Raw genomic sequence first — 23,479 nt, forward strand, 5'->3', positions numbered from 1 at the left:
TACACTATTTTCAACAAAGAAAGGTGTTAACTTAATGCAGCTATACACTCTTAAAAATAAAGGTTCTTTATTGGCTTTTTTTTTCACAAATGACCTTTAACATCCATGGAACATTTCCACTGCACAAACAGTTCTTTAGACATTAAAACATTAAAATGTTTTTCACACTAAGAAAAAAAAAGGTTATTTTTGAGAACTGTTCACTGGAAGATTCTTTGGAAAACTCAAAATGGTTTTTCTATGGCACCGCTTTGAAAAGCCTCTTTAGGAAACTTAATTTTTAAGAGTGTAAGAATAAATGTTTAATTTTGTAGAAATAAAACAGTAAAATCCAAGTGACAAAAAAAGCCTGCAGTTGGAATGGACACACTTTTACTGAGAGGTGTTTTTCCAGATGAGAGTAGGATTCAAGAATGTGTTAATGTGTTTAAGACAATCAACTGAAGATTAAGCTTAATAGCAATTGCAGATCTTTGTTTTGACAAGTGGAAAAAATCCCCAAAATAATATTTACAGCAGGCGAGTATCTTTTTACTACATGGTGGATGAGTTTTGAATCAATTTAGCTATAGGCAGTGTTTGATTCTTTTCTTCTTCTTCTTCTTCTTCTTCTTCTACTTCTTCTTTTTTTAAGTGGGGCTTTCAACTTGTGCTTGTCAAAAAGTTACAAATGAGGTCTTGGCTGATCCATTTTCAGGGTGTGCAGACCATGAAGACAGACCATGGCTGGACGTCATGAGTGAAGGTCCAGATGGTCCTATCAGTGTCTCTGCTTCAAATCTAAACAGGTTGACATTTTGCAGGTGCTGAAAAACACTGGGATCAAGCGCAACTTCCTCCATGGTTTATAAAAGGAGACAAAGGTCAAGGCCTCCCAACACTACCTCTGATCAGTCCCATCATTCTCTGTAAATTCTCTGAGCACGGCGTGATACTGAGGACTTGATAATGTCCAGTTGCAGCTAGAGATCTGATTGATCATTGACTTAAAATAACTTTTGTGTATAATTCAACTCCCCACTTCAACATGGCTGGGTTTTTTCTTCTTCTTCAGAGAAGGCAGTGCCTAAATAAAAAAAACAGAGAATAATCATTAATTCCAAAAATAACCAATAAAATAAATATTACATTAAATATGAAAAATATATAAATAATACATTTAAATATAAAAAATACAATTAAATATGAGATCAAATAGTGTGAAGTATAAGTGAATGTAAAGTCATATGAAAGGAGAGAGTGTCTGCATTTATCTGCCAAGGCTGCATTTATATGATCAAAAATACAGTAAAAACAGTAATATTGAGAACTATTATTACAGTTTAAAATAAGAATATATCATTCTAACATGCAGTTCTCATAGCCAAGAAACATTTCTTATTATTATTATTATCGTTATTAACAGTTGTGCTGCTTAATATTTTGGTTGAAACTGTAAAACTGTGACCTTTTTAAGGATTATTTGATGACTAGAACATTCAAATGAATAATATTTATTTAAAATAGAAAATCTCTATACAATTAAAAATTGTTTATACTGTCACATGTGCTCAATTTATTGTTTTAATTATATAGATTATATACAATATATAAAATATACATAATTATATATTAATTATACACACACACACACAAGATAACTAGATAATAATAGTATGTTAATAAAAAATAATAATACAAATATTATAAGATTGGCTGCCTGTTGATAAGTCTTTAAGCTATTTATCATCTTTATATCAAATGGAACCAGATCATGAAACACAGAAAGGGGACTTTGCCTCCTCCTCCACGTCCCCCGTCCCGCACTGACGGAGCCCCTCCTTTCAGAGGGACAGAGGTGAAGTAACAGCAATTGCATGCGCTGGAGTGCTGAAAGGCTCAACCTCTGCGCCCTTCTTCTGTCACGCTGAAATTAATAACCGTTGATTTGTATTTAATGCTCAATTTCCTCTCTATTATTACAGGCAGTGTAGCGATGGGCTTGGTTTGAGACAGAGTTCACATGACAGCCTTTCTCTTTTCCTCTCTCTTTTCTTTCTCCCACTCCCGCTCTTTTTCTGCAGCATGCCAAATGGCTTGCACAAATGTTGCATGCATGTCAAACAACATCTCATTACAAAGTCACTTTTGGGGATGTTAGTGCGTGCATGGAAAAATGGGAGAGTGTGTTTTGGGTTTAGTGTTCAGACTTTAAAACAGGAATGAAATATGTCCCTTACACTGCTTAAAATACACCGATGACGTTTAGGTGAGAGAAGTGTGAACATTCTGGTTGATATCTTAGGCTTTGCGCCCACAGCGGAGGGGAAGTCGTGGGCATTGTGTCTCAGGTCAACAAAACAAAGAGAATCATTACAGTCATTACAAAAGCTGACTGAAATACAAAGCGATGTTGTTTTATGGAGAGAAATGCCCTAATTTTTCTTCAGATGTTCTCAGAGTTAATGTTTATTCAAATTGGGTGAAACATCACACCTCAAACTATTAAAGGGCCATTCAAGTTTTTTTCTGCATCATGTACTTTAGTTGGATTTTTATGGTGTCATTTGTCAAACTTCGTACCTTTCAGTAACACATTTGTCAAAATTTATCAAAGTCAAATTGAAAAAAAGATTTCAAACACATGCAGTCTTACTACTCACACTAAAGAAAATAGAGAAAAATGACACTTCGTTTAATCAGGCATAACGTATTAAAGTGATGTTGACTTTGATACAGTATTACAAAAATCACTGACAATTTGGAAAATCCAATCAGTCATATTTTAGCCATTGAATGTATTTATTTTTATTTAGCTATTTTTAAATAGCCAAGTAGCAAACCACACTTGGATATCTGGCACAGATCATCTTTGATTACGGTCTTGTCTTACTGGTTCAAAAGATAGCATTCATAAGACTATTCACAAGTTCATCTTATACTCATTGACCTCTGAGTAATCAGTGACTTGGGCCTTTTAAAAACAAGCAGAGCATGAGAAACCAGTCATGACTTATTTGTATTCACTTTTTTAAACCACAAAAGGGTTAATTTGCCTTTTTGTAAGGCACATAACCTGAGGTTGCTTTTATAGTAGACTGTCCCCTGGAGAAAAAATCTTCTTTCTACGTGAGTTGTAAATCAAGGGTAGACTTGAAGATGTACAAGAATGTTATTTAAAACCTTCAGCTCTTTAAGTAATATTTAGGTTACATTTTTGCTCCATGTTCTCATTGCAGAAATACCTTGAATATTTATTCTATAGAGTAAATGATCTGATAACAGACTCTGAGACTGTTACTTGTTGTGCATTTCCATATCTTCACACTTAGATCATGCCTTAAGTTTTAATTTCAAGATATCCAATATTAAAGCACAAGTTAAAAAATAAAAAATACAAAACAGACTTTGATGCAACTTAGTTTTAAATAAAACTAGTATGTTATATACTATATAAATATTATAGTATTATAGAGACTGTTACTTGCTCTTCAAAAAACATACCTTCACACTTAAATCATGGCCTAAATTTCAAGCTATTGTAAGTAATCTGCAAGTGTGAAAAGACATACTTTATGCCTCAGTCATCTTTTTGTAGAACACTGCAAGGACTGATAAACATTATGAATAGCATGAACTGAAGTGGCAAATGATAGTAGAATTGCCATTCAAAGGCATCAGTGTCTGATGCTTTCCTTTCTCTCGGCCTCTAAAGCCCATATGCCCTCTCCCTCAACCCCTAACCCTGACTTTAACAGCCTAATTAAATCCTCTCAAGTGCATTCCCATTCATTTTCCCCCCATACTTTCTTTTTATTCCCTGTACCTGTTAACACCTGACACATTACGGCAATTCCCAACTGTCACTATTATTCACTCATCTTGTAACCTGGCTGTTTCAATTAGGCCACAAACAAATGGTTTGTATGTTTTTCATTAACATCAGATCAGTCATCCGGCCACGGTTTGCCCATAAACTGAGGCACTAAAGCATGTTCCATCTTATCCCCTCCTGTTCGAAAAACTTTCTTTGTGGCATTCCAGAGTGACAGGCCCTGGGATGCAGATTGGGAGTTTTCATTATTCCTCTTGTCAAGTTCTCCACCTGTGGCAGTCACAACACAGTCTATCCTCCCTCCATCTCCCTGACAAAACGCTCCCTTTTGTTTTGACAGATGATCCTCAAAACAGCTGCTGCGAGCGAACGAGTTAACATCAGTGAGGAAGAAAAACAGACAAGCAAAAGCCATCTCATAAAGACTGTTGAAAAACTGACTGGCACAGTTATAACATAATCCATTAAGAGCTCCAAAATAAAAGGTGATGCAAGCCAGTTTGTCAACGAGTGTCTAAATGGCTTGTGGCGAACAGTGATGTAATTGTAAAAGCTGCAGAGTATGTGTGAGTGATAGACCTATGCCTTGACTTGTAGTTCTAGAAAAGCAGTTTGCATTGAGAAATACATAATTCATTGCATACAACAAAACAAAAACAGAAAAACAAACAAACACTGAAAACATACGGAAAATACTATGGTAATGCTACCATCAGTGCAATTTTTAATTGTTGCAAGTTTTGCATAAATTTGAATGTTTCGTTGTTGGGGGAACTAGTTTAAAACGGTAGCTTGCAAACAACAAGCTAAAGATTTTAAAGCAATTCAACCAGTCAGGCAATGTTATTATTATTAACTAAATTATTTTTGGTAATTAAAATAAAGCTAAAATAAAAAAAAAAAAAAAATCTAATTAAAAAATTTAAACTAACCAAACTTAAATGAAAATTAGAAATGTTGCCTTGGCAACTAAAATAAATCATTTAAAATTTGAGTACTACTAAAACTACTGAAATTACTAAAACTAAAATAAAAAAGTAAAGATATAAAGAAACATAAAAAAGCAAAAACAATAAAAATGAAAAAAAAAGTAACTTAAAGTAAACTTTAAATGAAAACTGAACGTATAAAAATAAAAACTAGTTCAAAATCTTAATAAATAATATAATAGTATATAAATAATACTAAAATATCATTGCACTCAAGATAGCTTATCAAAAAAATATATTTTTAAGAGACAGATTTTAAAAATATATATATATAAAACAAATGATTTTGTATTGTTTTTACAATCAAAATCAAATCAAAGCAATAATTACAGCACAAAACAATATGTCACAATGAGGGTGGCAGCATTAGACAGCAGTATATAAAAATAACCTATAAACACTATGATAAACAGAATAATTTAAATAAATATTTTTCTACAAAAAAGGACTTGATGAATAATCTGTTCATTTAAATCTTTCCTATCTTAATACTATATTCCTATATTAAAGCTACACATGATAGAGAAAGTAAATTATTCTGGAGAGCGTTTGTGATTTATTACCGGAGTTTGCTCCAGTTGCAAAACTGTACGTGCAATACAATAAAAAAAAAGCAATGTAGCATTTATGCTACACCACAAGTCATTGGAAAGAGTAGCTTGTTACTGGAAAAACTACGCTATTTTAAAAAGAGCTAAGCTACTGTCACCCCACTGAAAAAAGAAGTAAGCAGCATCGCTACTTTTAGTTAGTTACTCACCGACGCCGGTGGTGTGTGCATTGTGAACTGTATGATGACTCTAATTGCAGGGATATTGCAATAGTACAAGACATCTGGAAAGCGCATTATGCAACAATCTGCTTCCTGCCCAAGAGGACAGGAGCTTTTCTAAATTGAAGCATATACTTGACAGGATATCATGCAGCAAATGACAGTACTTTCCTAAATAATGTGTTCCATTACACGGTGATGGGGCTAAATGCCTCTTGGCAAATTAGAGTGTCGTGTGAAAGTTATTTTAGAAACTGCACTAATAACTTTTCTTGCTTTTGATAGTTGTTGGGCAAATGCCAATGTCATTCCAAATCTTTCGAGTTTCTAAAATTTGATGATTGGTTTCCTTTTACACAACCTAAGTCATAACATGTTTGTGTCAGATTAAGGTTAACCAGGAAATTGAATAAATAATGGAATAATTGCATAGGTAACTAAAACGGTAGCTTTAGCACAATGCTACATTCATGTTGCTATGTGTTAGCAGCCTAAAATGATTACCACATCGACTAGTGCAACATAAACAAAGCACCGAGTGCACCCTTAAAAATACTAAAAAAAAGTATGTTAAACACCCAGCTTCAAATAGGTCCAAAAACATTTCACTGTTTTTGCGCTGATCCATCAAATCTAAAAATCTAACATTCCTTCAGGCTCTGGAGAGCCACTTCACGTTTTAATCACAGTCACAATCTAGAGATTCGCCGTATGTGGGCAGCCATGTTGAGATCATATGACAAGCCAAAATATATTTCGATACAGCCGAATACTGAATGTATTTTGATACATTTCTTAAAAATTGCATTGGTAACTAAAAAATATTAGTTTTCTCACAATGCTGTATTCATGACGCTACGTGTCAGCAGACTAAAACGATTACCACATCGACTGCTGCAACATAAACAAAGCATTACTGAACACACCTTTAAAAATACCAAAAAAAAAGTATGTTAAACACACAGCTTCAAATCTTTCACTGTATTCTCACTCTGTCAAATCTGAGAATCTCTTAAGTCCTTAAGGCTCTGAAGAGCCACTCCACGTTTGTTTAGTCGCACAGTCACAATGTAGAGATTTGTAGGGGCTCACAGAGAGGGTGGACTGCAGAGCCATGAAGAGCAACTATTGAAGTTCATCAGTCACATGCAAAAGTCCAACTAAGAGGAACTTACCAAGCACAAAAAAAGCATGAAAGGAGTAAGCCAACCCAAAAGGGACTCTCCAGTCAAACCATGCCAACTATCGCAGTCTATTTCCTGCAAAATATGAACCATGGGCATGTTTTAGGAGTGTTCTCAGTTGAGATGAGCCAAGCTATCAAAACAAATGTAACCACTCCTTCATTAGGTGAGGTTTCTGGCATAGTGTTGTTTGAGCGGAGTGGTTACAAGGGTGCATTGAGCTTTGTTGCCTGAGTGACGTGACCTTTTGTTGGCCCTCTCTCACAGAGGATACAGTGATTAAGTAATCACCTGTGTACACAACCTTTCCTCACCTTTCCTTCCAGGCACTCTGTCAGAGCTGAAGGGATGACACACAGCCTGCTTTCACACACCCCCTCTGCCTTCTTCATAGGAAACGGATTAACACCACCGACGAATGCTGATGGCAAAAATGTCTTTCAGTGCTTTCAGGCAGAGTGCAAGACTGATCATTTCACAATTGTGCGTGCAGGAATGGTGAAGAGTTAAGCTTTTAATGCACCCTGGTTCATCATTCCGATTAAAATAAATGCCTTATTGTACTTTAGTTCTCCACTGTTTGTCTTGTGCGCTATGAGTAATGAAATATCCACATTTAACTACATGACAAGTATTTAGCTGTTTTGCGTGTGTTTAGAAGGCTAGACAGAAGGAAATATCAGTTTACTGAAGGTGCCAAAATTATGTAAAAATTATTCTGTTTTACACTAACAGTCAAACGTAGACACACCTAGTATAGCCACAAATACACCTAGCATTTTTATCATTGCGATTAACCACATTTTATAATAATAAGGTCAACAAAATTCTGAAATATCACAAATGAAAGCATGGCAAGTATGTACAGTAGCAAACCAAAAAGTAAATGAACAAAATATTCTTAAATTTGAGCAGCTTCAAAGTTGCCACCCTGAACAACCTGAAACTTCTTTCCTAGACACTTTTAAATCCAGTTTATTTATCTATATCTCTATTTACTTTTATGTTTTTGAAAGTCTCTTATGCTCATCAAGGCTGCATTTATTTGATTCATTTATTAATAATAATAATAATAAATGCCAAAGCTGAATTTTTAGCATATATATATATATATATATATATATATATATATATATATATATATATATATATATATAAAATGCCAAAGCTGAATTTTTAGCATCATTACTCCAGTCTTCAGTGTCACATAATCCTTTAGAAACCATTCTAATATGTTGAGTTGGTGCTCAAGAAACATATAATTTTGAAAACAGCTGTGCTGTTTAATATTTTTGTGGAAACAATTAGGATATACTTTAATGTAACAATTAAAGAATATGAATAATAATAACTCCTCCCCAAACAGTTTGCATATACAGTATATAAAGCCTAATACATAATTTAACCAATTTTCTGTCAAGTGTGTCCAATTTTTTGACTGGTAATGTATATATAGGTAAATAATTCAAATCATTTTGCAGAGTAACCCCCCCACCACCACCCAATCCACAGAACATACTGTACATCATGTTAGAAAAAGGAATATATTTTCCAATTATTAGGTCATTTACTGTGCCCAGCTTTTTTTTTTTTTAACCTCGTGTCCATTTGGCAGTAAAAGCAGTCATTAGGCCAACAGTAACTGACGTGTCCTTGTCGAGGTTACAAACATTATTTGAACTGCGGTGTCTAGGGAGGTCATTACAGTCATGCTCATTTAATTGTGGGCTCTGTATGTCACTTTTTGCACACTGTAAATCCAAAATTCCCAGCTTACTCAAACTCGCTCTATTATGTTGAATTTAAAACCATTTAAGTCAGGTTTTCAATATTCCATGTGCAATTAGGCCATTCGACAGATCCAACTGTGTGATTGGCTTCATCTACCATTCGTGTCACGGGCCATTTTTTTATGATTATCCCAAAAATATGGCAAAGTGTAGGTCTAAAAAAAGTCCAGCTGTAACTCCTGTGTGTTGGACCGTGACTCTTTTAATTTCAACAAGCGCTTTGATGGATGCTAGTTTAAATTTCTTTAACACAGGAAATTAGCTTTGATTCTTATTGCGTCAGTTGAAAAGTCACTATTGTGTTGTCTCCAGCCCAAAAGAAAACATTATCACAGTGTGCTTGCTGCTTCACCTTTACTGCACCTCTCTCTGCTACCTCACCACCTCCCAACGAGCTGCCAAACTAATACAAAGAGTGCAGCGGTTCGACAGGTCTGCCTCTGTAGCCTGATACGGCACCGGCTTGTCCAAGCTCTCTCAATTGATTCAGTGGCAAGCTCCTTGTTTAAAAAAGGAGCATGACGTTGGGGTGGTAAGAAGACTTTTAGTTCATTCATTAATCACAGAAGTAAACAGCCCATCCAGTGACACCTGGTGAGGTTAATGCTCGGGACCCTGGAGTAATCACCACCTCCCCCACACATCGACTCACAGAGCCACTCACATGAAAGCTTGTGATTATAGAGGAAATGGGAATTAGCAGAAACATTTCGGAAAGGCGGTCTCCAGTCCGTTTGGTAGTGAAGGATGGATCAGCAGGAAAAACGGAGAGGCTGTGGGCTGATTGGAGCGTTCCCTTGAGGGGAGAGGCAGGGGGCCAAAGGTCGAGCCTACACCAAATTAGTAGTGTCTGTTATTCGAAACCAAAATAAAGCAGGAGCAGAAGTAAGCGATTTCCCCCCCTACGATGCTGGAGTGCTTTCTGGGCTCTTTCTTGAAAATTACCGAGAGGCCACATCGCAATTAGTGGTTTGTTTCTTTTAGACTGAAATATGGCCATAATTCATAGCTTTCAAATCATTTCATTGGAAAGATGTATTGGCTTGCTGGACTGAAGAAGTAATTGTAACACATAATATGGCAATTTGTTACCCAGGCAGCAAGTACACAAGGTATTTGCATAGCATCGCATAAAATGTGGAAGAGCATTTAATGTGTTTCCAGTATGGTGTGTAACAGAAAACTGCCTGCGAAAGTTATTACACCTCTTTCATTAAAGAAGTATGAGGAACTAAACTTTGCTATACAGCTCGGCTTGTAATGGTTCCAGTTAGTGTTTCAAGTGTCAAAATATGCTTAGAATTACAGTACATTTCCAGGTTTTTTTCCTGTATCTAACACAACTTGACTTCCAGCCAGCTGAAAGCCAAGGTCGTTCGATATTTTGTTGGAATATACAAACACGATCCGCTGTTTAGAGCCTGTTTGGGACATCGACCATGAAAAATTACTCTCATGTGCGACTGATAAATGTTTAAATGCATGGAGTGCCAGGGCTTTGTTTAACTTAGATTTTAAGGGCTAATCCGTTTGACATGAATCATTAAGTTCTCTATGCAATAATTACAGTGTCCACGTAACGTTCCAAAAGCTTGTTTCGATTCACAACAGCCTTGCCTTTCCCAGAATGCTGCCTGCACAAGCTTTTGCCAATGAGAAAACAGAGCATCCGCTTTCCAAAGCATGAATAAGGATTCCTGCTCATATGCTGCCTGTTCCTCATTATGGATTGTAGTATAACTTGGGTATCAAATATAGAGCATGTTTCCATCTCTATCACATAATGACCTTTTCTTTGAGAGCAATCAATCTATTAATAAACAATTTAAAATCTGATTGCAAATGCAGAGGCATAACCAAAGATGTGCTTGTTTCAGGTCAGTTTACATGATGCCATTAAACTCTATAGAAATAGTATATTACCCTCTCAAAGACATTCTCATTTACTAAAGCCTAAAACCCAGACTTGAAGTGAAGGGAACTCACCAAATGAATAAATATGTGGACAGAAAATATTGATTTAAGTTTAAAATGTTTTTTGATTTTTACTTGTGCACTGTCTTAAAGCTTTCACTAAGAAAAATAACTATTTTAATTAAAAAAAAATGGTTTTAGTAATAAGACAAACACTACAAAGTTACAGTAATTTTTATACTGAGATCAGGTGAGGTGATTTTGATTACAATTGATAACTAATAAAAGCTGCATCTGGATGAAACAGAGTGCGAGTCAAAAGTAATATGAGGGACATGAAAGTAGTGCTGGTTTCAGTTGAAAGGAAACTGACGACAGTTGAGTTCCAGAAGTAACAATTCTTCCTATCAATAAAGCTGTAAAGTATACAGTTTTGTACTTGTCTTTTTGCCCAAATTTAAATACTTTTTGCAGCAAATCAAAGTTTCTAATGTTGTAATTCACTTTGTAGCAAACTGGTTTGGTTTATGGCTTATAAACTCTTTAAAGAAAACTTAAATAAAAAAAAAATACATATGGGGAAAAGGAACGTGATAAATAGACAAAGGCCACAAAAAAAAAAGTGGGTGGGAACTGTTGCTCTCTATTAGGAAATATCATGCTTGACGGCATGACTGACCAATCAGAATCGAGTATTCCAAAGAGAACTGTAAGCAATGAAATCCTCTTTTTAAAAGACTTGGCAGCATTGCCTACACTGCACATCTGCCTGGCTGCAATGCGAGCAGTGATAAATAGCAAACTACACTTAACATCCTCAACAGAGGTTCACTCAGGGTTTTTTATGTGAAAGTTTATAAGTGCTCTGCAATAAATGAAGCCGCAGGAGCACTTTAAATGACAGAAGAAGTGGATTTAAACATCTGCTCTGCAATAGAGATTCCTGAATGCGGCAGAATGAGGGCTGTTCACTCATCCAACACAGTCATTCTGTCATGGCTGGATCTGGCCTAGTCAATGAAGACTACACATTCATAAGAGTTACATTACAGGGATTACATTAGCGGCGAGTCATAGAAACTAATTTACACTTTAAACCTGCGCTGTGTCTGGCACCTGTGTAAGATATTTGGAAAAGGAATGTTTCGCCAAGAGCTCCTGGCAAAAATCACTGTACTCCGGAATCATTTTAAAATATTAATGGCACATAGAAAATTCATGCTGTAAATAAACCTGAAGGTCGGTATGAATGAATACAGCTCAATTAGGAAAAAAAAAGAAACTATATATGGTAACACTTTACAGTAAAGTTAGATTTGTTAACACATTATGTATCATGAACATAATGCAGAGCAATTCTTTACAGCATGTATTAATCTATGAAATAGAAATTAAAAAATAGAAATGATGACATATAGGGCTGTTAATAGATTGAAATAATTAACCACAATTAATCTCAAGATTTTTGTCAGCTTCTTTTTAAGGACATAAACCCAAATCGTATGTTTAAGCTTTGTCCATATTCATGGATTTGAGTTGTATGACCTGTGGATAATATTTCATACAATGCTAATTAAATTCCACCACACCAAGACTTCAAATGACTCTTGTTTAATGTCCCATCTGGATTTAATTTATAGATAATTTGCCATTGGGTCTCTCTCTCGAAGACTGTCCTCTGAACTGTCAAAACTTAGAGAAACTCATGTGTATTCTCAGTGAAAGATGAAGCTACTCTGTGAGCTTGTTTTTCACAGTATTAATTGCTTTATTCAAAAGTGAATCACTGTAATAATTATGCCTTAGCTAAAATGAATTATAATGCTAAGTGACACTATGGGAAAGGAAATCATCTCTGATTGGTGTTGAATAAAGAAAACACTCCAAAAAAGGTTGAGAAGCACTGCTGTGGGGCTAAACATACTGATAGAGTCACTTGCTTTATCCATCCTAAAAAAGAACAATAAAACAGTTCTAAAAATGTCTTGAGATGAGGAATTGCAGGTACCAACTTACGTACTAAAAAAAACGGCCAAATATATTGCAGGCCAAATTTACTCCCTCATTCTCTGTGCAGTAATTTTCCAAAGCCTTGTTAATCTAAATTCACAATCATTGTTTATTTCATTCCATAACATGGAACAGATTTCATAACAGGTGATTTATTTCATCTAAAAAGTATGTTAAAGCTGATTTTCTACTGACTTGATGGGAATGTTATTGAGGTATATTTGCTTTATTTGCACAGAGAAAAATTTCTGAATCGATGAGAATGTAATTTTGTCCTTCTGTGACTTTGGAGGCCGTAACCTTTTCTTGTCCTCCAGTATTTTTCTCTATTCAAGAAAATCACTGATGGCATCGCTACTCACAGATGAGGTTAAAACAGTTAGCCAGCTATCTGCCTGGCTCATTGAAGAAAGCATACTAACCTTGTACGCTGAATTAGCAAAGGGTTTCTGCATCGATAATCATCAATCTTCCATGGCAGCGGGTGCCTTCGGTGCAGGTCAGAGGCTGCCATGTGCAATCAAGAATGAGCTGGAAGTCTTCGGGGTGCTTGGAGAGACTCTTACCAATCCCAGATGAGAGCTTTACTTTGCCTTGAATTAGCTCATGAGTGTGTTTCCAGCGCACGGCACGCACCTGCAGGGACAAAGGATAAGCCACGAGTGCGTTTCAAAGCTTTATTATGAAACAGAGCAGAACTCATTGGTCAGAAAGCAACTATTTTACACAAAACCTTTTTCAAACACATTTTCTCAACACCATGAAGGTGACAATGCTTAATCACCATCACCACTGACACATTCTTGTCTAAACGAAAAATTCTAGCCACTAAGCTTCAGAAAGCTGTACAGTGAGGTAATTATTTAGAAAGTATATAATATAACTAATTAGGTGGTTAAAAGGGTTAAAAAAAATGTGCACCTCACCTTTTGAAAAATTAAGCAACTTTTCTTCCCAAAGAAAGATACTACCCCCCCAAAAAAAGGATCTTGACCTTAACTGGTCTAAAAATGCAATGAAAAGGTTGTAGAAACTTCAGTCACGGTAAATTTAGCATTCTGACAATCACAAAAGACTTCATGTCTGAATTCAAACATCTGCATGCTCCTCAGCTCAGGTTTTCTCATGTGTTTTAAAAGATAAATAAGTCAGAACATGTTAGATGTTAAGGAAAAGTGAACCAAAAAAATAAACTAATTATGTTGTTGTTGTACCTTCAGCGCAGCAGATAATATGTCGTTGTCTAGGCCTAACTGGTTATTTTCTTTTGATCTAATGTTATGAGTGTAGTGTGTCAGTAAGCCTTGACTTGATTTTGTTTTGTCAGTTAAACGTGTTCCAGACCCCAGCATGTTAATCTGATATAGCAGTTGCATTGAATGTTTTAATCATTTTTTTTTTAAAGATAAAAATAATACAACTAAAAAGATTTTTGAATAATAATGACAATATATATTTTTATTTTATTTTAATAATAATAAATAAAAACAATATAAACAATCAAAAACAACAAAATATCAAAAATAAGTAATTACATTTAGTCATTTAGCAGACGCTTTCATCCAAAGCTACTTACAAATGAGGACAATAGAAGCAATCAAAACTAACAAAAGAGCAACAATATGTAAGTGCAAATGACAAGTCTCGTTTACTTTAAGTACATTTCCAAACAAGGATACATTCAAACTGAATGTGGACACTGCTGTCCACAAAATAAAACTAGATAATACTAAAAATTCACAAGCCTTTCCACCAGCTGTCTATGTTCTGTTGTGTTCTCTTTTTTTCACCCTCTCTTTGCGTATATCATTATCATCCTACAAGTGACCTGTAGAATGGTTTAAAAGACTCCTCTGTTGGGTTCAGTTTTTTGCATGTCAAGACCAACAGAAATGGATCTGTGACCCCCTTACCTCAATAACATTGCACAATAAAGTAATTTTGGTAGGAAATATGTAGCTGAAATGCAATTAGATCCTTATACATCATCTCCCGAGTAGGTTTATCTAAGGGGAGGACAGGGCTTTTGAAACGGCACTCTTGCTGTGGAAATGTCTTCCAAGCGCTGACACCGTGCAGTCAAATAAAGAAAGATGGTGCTTGTGTGGAGCAAATGGCCCATGACCAAGCTTAAACACCAACTGTGGCATAAAACGAGTTGATAAATGTATCATAAATCTCTCAGACAGAAAACCCAGCGACGTTTCATTCATATTTCACACTTTTCTTTTCTTTTCTTTTTTTTACCTCAACACCAAATAGCCGGTTGTTAGCCAACCTGCGCGCCAATTAAAGTAGCTATTGGACAAGTTTACAAAAGCCTTTGTGTGCAACGGTTCCTTCGGAAAGAGTAATTACTCTAGTTCAAGTGTGATCTGGAAAGCATTTGATTAACAAGCTCGATCCCATCTGCTGGAATGAGAGTTATCTTCTGATGCCATGTTCTCCTTGTCATTCAAAAGTTTTTCTATGAGGTAACCCAAAGGGAATGAAATGCAAACATGTAATTAGAGGGGCAGCGAAGGAATGAAAAACACAGAATAAAACAACCCACATTAAAAAAATTAAAAATAAACGATTGCAGTACACAGCAATGCCAAAGGTTATGATTTTCTCATACATCATGCTATTTTGATAAATAGCTGACACTCATTTTTAGTGGAAAGGTTTTTGTTGTGGTTTCATACAAGGTTTTTATCAGAACTACTATGGATTGTACTGAATTAATCAACCAGATTAGAGCGCTCATGATGCCAACGAAAAGGAAAATGCACCCTTATCAAACGAGGTTGATCTTCTCATAAAAGTCCAATCACATTCACAGAAACTTAAACCGAGTCACAGCATACTGACTTATGCCAAGTTGGACTTTCTTAGTGGGTGGTCCTTCCTTTGCCTGATGTGGAAACTGAATTAGCACAGAGCCAACTTCGCCCTCGATCTGGAAACATTTTCTACCTTCCAGAACACGCTTAATATAGAGACGTAATAAAACACCTTCGGCCTCTGGCGTGTTGTTTTACCAAATAACATCTAACTGGCCATTACTCCCCATTAAGGCTAATGGTTAGACTAATTATGATAATTCCATAAAAGGTGCTGTGTTTAGCCCAAACTGTGGACGAACATTAACTTAATGACTACGGCTGACCTCTCTCAAATGCTGTTGGGGTGCACGTCTCTGATAGGCTATTAGTCACTAGCATTTTGCATTATCCTGTTTATGTAAAAGCCCCTGAAGAGCTATACAGTCATAATCGTCTAGAGGGTTATCAGATTTTTGCCAATATCTGTTTCAAAATACGACTGAGGTGGATTTGCCCTCTTAGACGCAGATCTAGCGATTTCAAGTAATGCTCGAAGAAAAAAAGAAAGCAATATTTACCATGTGTCAACTTGTGTTGTGGTAAATCGCAGACTAAATAGGTGTTAGATAAGACTTTCCAACCTACTTCTTTCACTGGAGATTATGGCGGAAATCCCCTCCACACCCTCAGAGTGGAATCAATACTGGAATGTCAAACACTAAGACGGCCTAGTCATGGATACCTTCATGTGAAATGACTTGTCTTCCCGAAGAGAAGGGTATGTTGTGCCTTATTGCCTCGGCAATGGACACACCGCAGCTCATGAAAGAATGCATTAGGGCAGCTTAAATATTTTTCTTTGCCACTTTCCCTGCAGATTCTTTAAGATCCTTTCAGCAATCAGGAAGATTTCTGTAAAAACGTTGTCATTCTGCCTTGGCTAAACGCTGGAGCTGTGGCACTCTGCGGTTTTCTGTTTTCATAAGAGCCACAGTATCTGCTGTTAAAGGTCAGGGCACAGTATTAATTGTATATACGAGCCGCTGGCAGGCATGCATTCATTGCTGCTGATTAACACTGGGTCTGGAACCAAAGCTGTTGTCCCAGGTGCACCGTGTTTAGAAAGGGACCGAATCCAAAATGAAATACTTTGGAGAGGAAGTCCATCACAGCCCGTGCGCTGGCAATCCAGACCACATTTAACCACTTTTGGTGTGCCTCCGCTTCCTCAATTGCATTGTTAAAAGCAGGTTTTTGTGAGAACGATCAAGGCCAAGAAAAAATTAAGCCAGATATTTCAAAGAGGGGTTTTCCTGCCCTGATACCATCTCATTCTACAGGCCAACACACTCAGAATGGTTTTCAGAAATAAGGATTAAAACCCAGAATCCTGGAGCTGGAGCAGACTGATTACACTGCCAAAAAAAAAAAAAAAGTAACTACAATAATTATAATAATAACAATAATAATTTTTTGGTTGATTTTTCCCCCCAACTTGTTTTAAGCATAAACATGATAAAACCAGTGGAAAAACTGTTCAATTTCAGTAAGATAAAAAATACAGTTTTTAAATTAAAAATTGCATACATTTTTTTATATTTTAACCAGAAAAACAACTTGTAATGCTTGATGCTTTGGCTTCCTTTGAAATCACTTTCATTTTCAGAGAGAGAAAAATAAATAAATAAATAACTGACTGAATTTAGTTTAAAACACAAGATACTCAATGTTAACTTGTTTAAATATTGTTTAAATGCAATATTTCACTCCTAAACATGCTGTCGTGCTGAATATTCAGTACCACAGCACACTTGTGTGAAATTGCTTTAATATGCATCTCAGCTTGGCCCTTTGGTTAATTCAAGGATACATAAAACTTTTAACATAGCTGGCGATCAACCAGGAACACTAACATAATAAGCATTATTGCTAATGACTGTGTCTAAGAGTTGAGGGCCACGCCACCGCTCCGTTGCACCATGTGCTGTCTTTGCCTTCAGCAGAGCTGCCGAGATCATGGTAAATGGTGTTGATTAGAGCAACAGCAGCTGCTTTGTTTCTGACTGATTGCTGGAAGAAAGGAATTAAATAAAGTATTCACTTGTCAGGGATTGTTTGGCTGACTACATATGTATTACATTATTACTCTTTTTTTTAAGCTTCACATCATATCCTTACGGATGTCTAAAGTAATTCTGGCTGTCTAAGTCCAACGTGTGGGAGTCCCGATGTCGCTCGCTTTCTTGATAAGGCATTATACTTTGCTGACAACCATAAAGCTAGATTATCCGACAGCTGTCTGGTTGGTTTGGAAAATATTTGTGTGGAAAAAAATAGATAAATAATTATAATAATACAAATAATAATAAACACTATATATATATATATATATTATATATATATATATATATTTATACTTTTATCTTCAATGAAAAATGAGTACAATATTTGGGTGTGTCCTCCACCGAGAGCAGTTTTTCTTTCAATTTTTTTTTTTTTTTTTTTTTTTTTTTATGACAGTTCTCATATTCTTGTTCATTTTCTCACATTGCTGGTATCTCATTTTTAACCTCCCCTCACAGTCCCAAGTTTTAGCTAAAGTTTGAATCGGTTTGAGAGCATAGGGCTGTAGCAACCACAACCTGCGGTTAATCAATTTACATGCTTATATCTGACTTCATTAGTTCTAAAAGCAGGGCATCTGCAGCTCTTTCCAATCAAATGGACTGTATATTCAGTGTCAGGTTGCTTGATGAAGTGCCAGAGAGTTCTGGCTGTCAGTCTAGGAACTGCAACACATTATTACTTCAGCAGTACCGCACATAGAGTAATTAATGTCCATACATGCTCCTGTTTCCTCCCGTCTCCTGGCCCCACGCTCCACTGTTGAAACATGAATGACTCTCTAAGGGGTCACAGAGCGTGTTTTTACAAACTACCCTTACTCTCTTGGCACAGTTTAATTTACATGTCATCTGCAGAGATGGACACCACCAACACTAAGAATGTCCATTTATGTAAGAGGTCTTGATGAGCCAGTGACAATTACATTTGGAACAGAAAGTTTATACAAGAGTGTGTGTGTGTGTGTACGTGCATGCACACACAAGAGTATAATAATCAGGTTCTGTAAACAGGAATATTATGTCTATTGTTTTTTAGTTCTCTTTATGATTACATACCTAGGAAATTTTGTAATTTAGCCAAAAAATTGACATAATTGCAGTCATTACTAAATGTATATCTTAATTAAGCCAGAAAAAAACAAATCAAGCTACAAGTACAAAAAGGCCAATGCTACACTCAAACCACCTAGGCTAAAACGGAGAAATGCTGTAAAGACTGAAAACAGATGAAAAGTCTTTAATTTGAATATCTTGTGTGCATATTGTTAATTATAACAAAACACCCTCAAAAACACTAGTCATGTCATTTCAGATTATTGAATGTGAGCCTGTGTAGCCTAGACTACAGTATATGAAAAATATACTTAAAGTAAAATGCAATTTTATTCCTCATCCACACTTTAATATTAACAGTTATGGCAAATAGACTCTGGGTTGCTTTAAGTGCATTCTGAATGTGTACATTTCAGTAGATCATAAACATTTCTGATGGTGTAAAGTAAGCCATCAAATTGATAAAAACAGGACAATTAGTGAAATAATGTAATACTGCTACTAAATCAGACCCCAAAACGATTCAAAACCATCTGTCATTTCTGAAATAATGATGAATGCCTAAAATTTTGCAGAATTTAATTTGTAGTAAATACAATGCACACAAAACCGTAAAATTACATAAGAAGAACAATTTTACTAATCACAACTGTTTTTTTTTTTTGTTTTTTTTTTTTTTTTTATATCCAGTAAATCTCCTGTTATGCCTTAAAATGATAAGAAACTATCTTCGGTACATGTTCTCTACACTAGCTAAAACATTTTCTTAAGGAACACAAAGGATAAGTTCCATGTATCAGTGTCAACGAATGAGATAAAGCTGTCTGCAAAGAGCACGGCGAAGCTAGAGTAGCCTGAGGTTTTAGATTATGTGTGTGTTGGAAGAAACAGGGTGCCGTATGCAGTAACCTGAGCGGAGATGTGTATTGTGCACGTGTGTGTGTGTACGCTTGGGGGAAGGAGCACATCTGAGAGCAATCCCCTCATGTGACAAAATGCAGACATAACAGTCTGCATCGACACTTGTTACCAGCACATAAACACTTGCCTTAGAGAGACTGGGTCGAGAGAGGGCCTGCAGCAGCTGAATGGGGCTAGAGCAGATCTGCTATTTATCAAACCCTAATTAACTGTTAATTTGCCAACCTTTAGGTTCAAGCATGTGACCAATTTATCACACCCAACAAACAGACTCTCCAGCTCTCCCAAGGGGTGGTCAACAAGGCAGTCTATTTTAACACCATCTAGATCCAAGCCTATTAGGTCTTCCTATATAAACTGAAAAATGAAAGATTAAAAAAAAAAAAAACGCTGAAATGAGAGTTGCTGTAATAGTGATAGCCACCACCACAAATAAATGAATAAATAAATAACCTAAGTTAAAAAGAAAATGAAAGTAGTTGGATTCTTATATTTGACACAAATTAAAGCACAAAACATAGTGTATATAAAATATAAAACGATCAGCCTTGATCTGATCAAGTAAAAAAACTTCTTTGTATATCAATGAATATTCTCCCACAATCTCTCCAAATTTGTGTATCATTTTATTCTGTAAAACACAAAAGTAGAATTTTGAAGAATTGTTACACAACTCTTGTCAAATGACATTTCATTATCAGGTGCTTTCAAGGACACACACACACACACACACAAAAACACACACACACACAAAAACACAACAAAAACAAGAAAGTACTTTAGACACCGAATGCACTTTATTTCAAATCTTGTGAAGCATACAATAGTTTTGCATTAGTATTAGAGATAAATTTAAGTCGTTATTCATGATAGTTAAAGATTCAATTCAATATAATAATTCTTTCCACGAAAACTTGCCTCTACAAAAAAAAAGAAAAAAAAAAGTGTGATTTAAAAAAGGGGCATAAGTTTTCACATGTAGCAACCAAACGAGACACCTTTTTGATTTTGGAGACACAAACAAAACAAATCCATTCTCTAGATGTGAATGTGGGTTAGGCATGCACAAGGATGAGTAGATAATAACAGCATTTTCTTTTCAGGGTGAATTATTTCTTCAACTATTTCTTTGTCTTGTTTCCAGACACTATGAATTATATAGTGTCTGAACATTAAAACTGCATCTGTTTACAAGCAAGATGACTGACAGCTAAATATTTACGCCACTATTGCACAATAGAACACATTCACCACTGTGCCTGTCAAATTATTACCACAGTAAAACATTAACACACATTGTTAAGAGTAATTATCAGAATTACGCTAATCTGAGGATACACAGGATGTTCACTGCATGAATAGATGTGACTGCGGCAGTGTTGCCAGGTTTAAAGTTCAATTTATCACACCCAACAAATGACCTCTCCACCTTTCCCTGGGGACAGTGGAGGTGGCTGCTCATGTGTTCAGATGTGTTGAAGAAGACATCACAGGCAGTACACAAGCATATGGAGTTCTTTATAACACACTGGTGACAGCAGCTGTCAATGGAAAGGTGGAAGTGCACGCAAAAAAACATCTTTGTTGAGAGACGTGTTATTCTATCCTTGTGTTTGAATGGGTCGTGTCTATTAAGGCAGACATCACTGACACCTCACAGACAAATCACGCTATTAACGTGTCAAATCGAGTGGAATTGCAGATGAAAACCACTGATGGGAATTAATCTGTGATGAGCCATGAATGAAATGAAACTGAGTTTTCATCAAGCAGTGTTTGTGCATATAAACCATTCTGGCAAGGCTAATGAGGGAGAACATGTACTGTGTGGATGGCTCAAATGTGATGTGAACACAAAAGAAAGTTTGTTTAGATTGTATGTTCCAGCACATTTTACAGATCTAATTAAATAGTAGGGGTAAGATGTCTCCCAAACTTTAATTTCAACTTGAAATTACTATCTCTCTCTCACTCTCTCTCTCACACTCTCTCTCTCTCTCTCTATGTTTCAGCACATTTAGTGAAGCACTGCTTTTCTTAATTTTGACATTTCATCCGAACTTCATCAGCTTAATATCAAAACAGGATAACTGATCAAATTTTTCTTACATAATTTCTCTGAGTGAAATTTGAGTGAAAACAGTTTCTACACCAAAATGTAAGAGTATCTAAATGTATATACAAGTTTGTAATATATTAGTGCAAAATTTAATAATAATAAATGGAGGTATTATCTAATACTCTCAATAATAAACCTACAGAATATTTGTTCTTAGAGAATTCAATAATAATAATAATTAAATAACATCTGATGCATTGTGAAGTCCACAAAATTACTAACAATGTTAAAAACTCTTATTTACCAATATGAAAAGTTTTGTACTATAAAAAAAAAAAAAAAAAAAATTCTTTCTTTTTTTTTTTACATCTAGAAACACCCCTAAACAGCATCTTGCAAAAATGTTTCAACCTGCCCATGTTCTTCAGGTTAAAAAAATAAAACAACAACTAAAATGTAGCCTAATTTAGTTTTGCCTGCAGTTGCTGGTGGTAGTGGGGGAGGGTGTGACTACAGATAAAGAAATAATAAATGCACAGTCCCACAGCAATTAGGATCACTCAAGCATACAGCTAGAAGCTCAATGCCAAATTGGGTAGTTCTGCTACAATTGCACTTCCTAGAGCAATTATCATTGGCACTTTTGAGAAAGGACAGACTGTTTACAAACAGTCAAGGGTAAGTTTGCCGCAGTCCGCATACACACACACTTAATCTTACCAGAGGATATCAGATTGTTGGGTTTGGCAATTTAAGTAAAGTAATGGCATGTTAGAAGCCAAAATAGTGTGACTCGTTTTTTTGTGCATGCTTCCAATACATAAAAATGGGACTCATGTTATTAAGCCAGTGACAACTGTCCTCTGTAAGTGAATTTAACTGCAGTCATCCTAAACAGCAATTAACAGAAAACCTGTAAACACAAATATACTATTGACCGCTCATTCTCTCTGTGGCTCGCATATGGTGGGATTAAAGGCGAATATTTAAGGTTGATGAAATACTGCTGGAGTGAGTTCTCTGGGCAGCTGCGTTTCCCCCAGGCTGCTCTCGGTCAGTCTAATGGGCTCTGATAGTCCCACCAGAGTATTTCCTTACACACTCGCCCTGCCGTCCAGCTCTTGATCAGAAGCAGAGCTCGGTGTGGCCATTCATCCACCCCCCAGCCCGGCGCACGTGCGCCCATGTGTGGGGCTCCGCGTGTGAGAGCTTGAGCGTAATGACATCCCGCTGAGAGAAACCTGCGGCTGTAGTGGATCACCGTGTGCAATCAAGCGCTCGAGACCGTGTCATTGCTCTGTTTAGTCTGTTTGTAAACAACATTTTTACAATCCTCCACAACTTTCGCTGAGCAAGAGTTGTTGTTCGCTCAAAAACAGAGTGCAGTTTCGTTTGGTGCAACTAGTGGCACTTTAATTACGCACTTTATGTTACTGCTAGGGGCTGAGGATCAAACTTCTTGATTGTTAATTACGTGTGTTTAATAAAAAAACTGTGTATGTGTGTACTGTAATATTAATACGTTCCGCTATGTTGGCATTGTCATGTGGTCTACGAGTTGAACGCATGTGGATGGCACTATGAGTATCCGAGGCGTCTCAGTAGAAAAATATTGTGGAAGCAATTGATGCAGGGTCTTAATTTTATTACTAGTTTCAATCAAACAATCCTTTGGCCAAGTCAAAGTGATCTGAATGCACATGACATCATAATTTTGACTTACTATCTCATAAATGTACTGAATGTTTTTTTTTTTTTCAAGTTTTGTATAACATATATATTTAACCCTCTATGGTACGCATTATGTTCTAACCATGAATATTTTTTTAATAAGTTTTTATTACATGAAATCGCTTCAATTATACAAATCCAAAAAAACAAAATGTAAAAAAATTTTTTGGGGGGTATTTAGGAAAACGTTGCCATATGGCAACAGTGTACCACAATGGAAAATGGCCAAAAAAGTAGTTTTTCTATTAAACTATGATTATCTTTTCTATTTTAAATTGACATTTCTTTAGATATTGATAGATTTTTATA

General features: G+C 35.9%; 1 long non-coding RNA gene across 1 annotated transcript in view; it reads right to left on the minus strand.

The window, feature by feature from the left end:
* Positions 1–194: 194 nt before the first annotated feature.
* LOC122146611 overlaps positions 195–23,479 on the minus strand; it is a 31,179-nt gene continuing 7,894 nt past the window's right edge. Inside the window, exons 2-3 of the long non-coding RNA XR_006161136.1 lie at positions 12,896–13,109; positions 195–1,066 (exon numbers count right to left, since the gene is read on the minus strand). This is a non-coding gene — a long non-coding RNA (uncharacterized LOC122146611). The remainder of the gene's footprint in view (positions 1,067–12,895; positions 13,110–23,479) is intronic.

The sequence above is a fragment of the Cyprinus carpio genome, chromosome A11, assembly GCF_018340385.1.
Source record: "Cyprinus carpio isolate SPL01 chromosome A11, ASM1834038v1, whole genome shotgun sequence".
Lineage (NCBI taxonomy): Eukaryota > Metazoa > Chordata > Actinopteri > Cypriniformes > Cyprinidae > Cyprinus > Cyprinus carpio.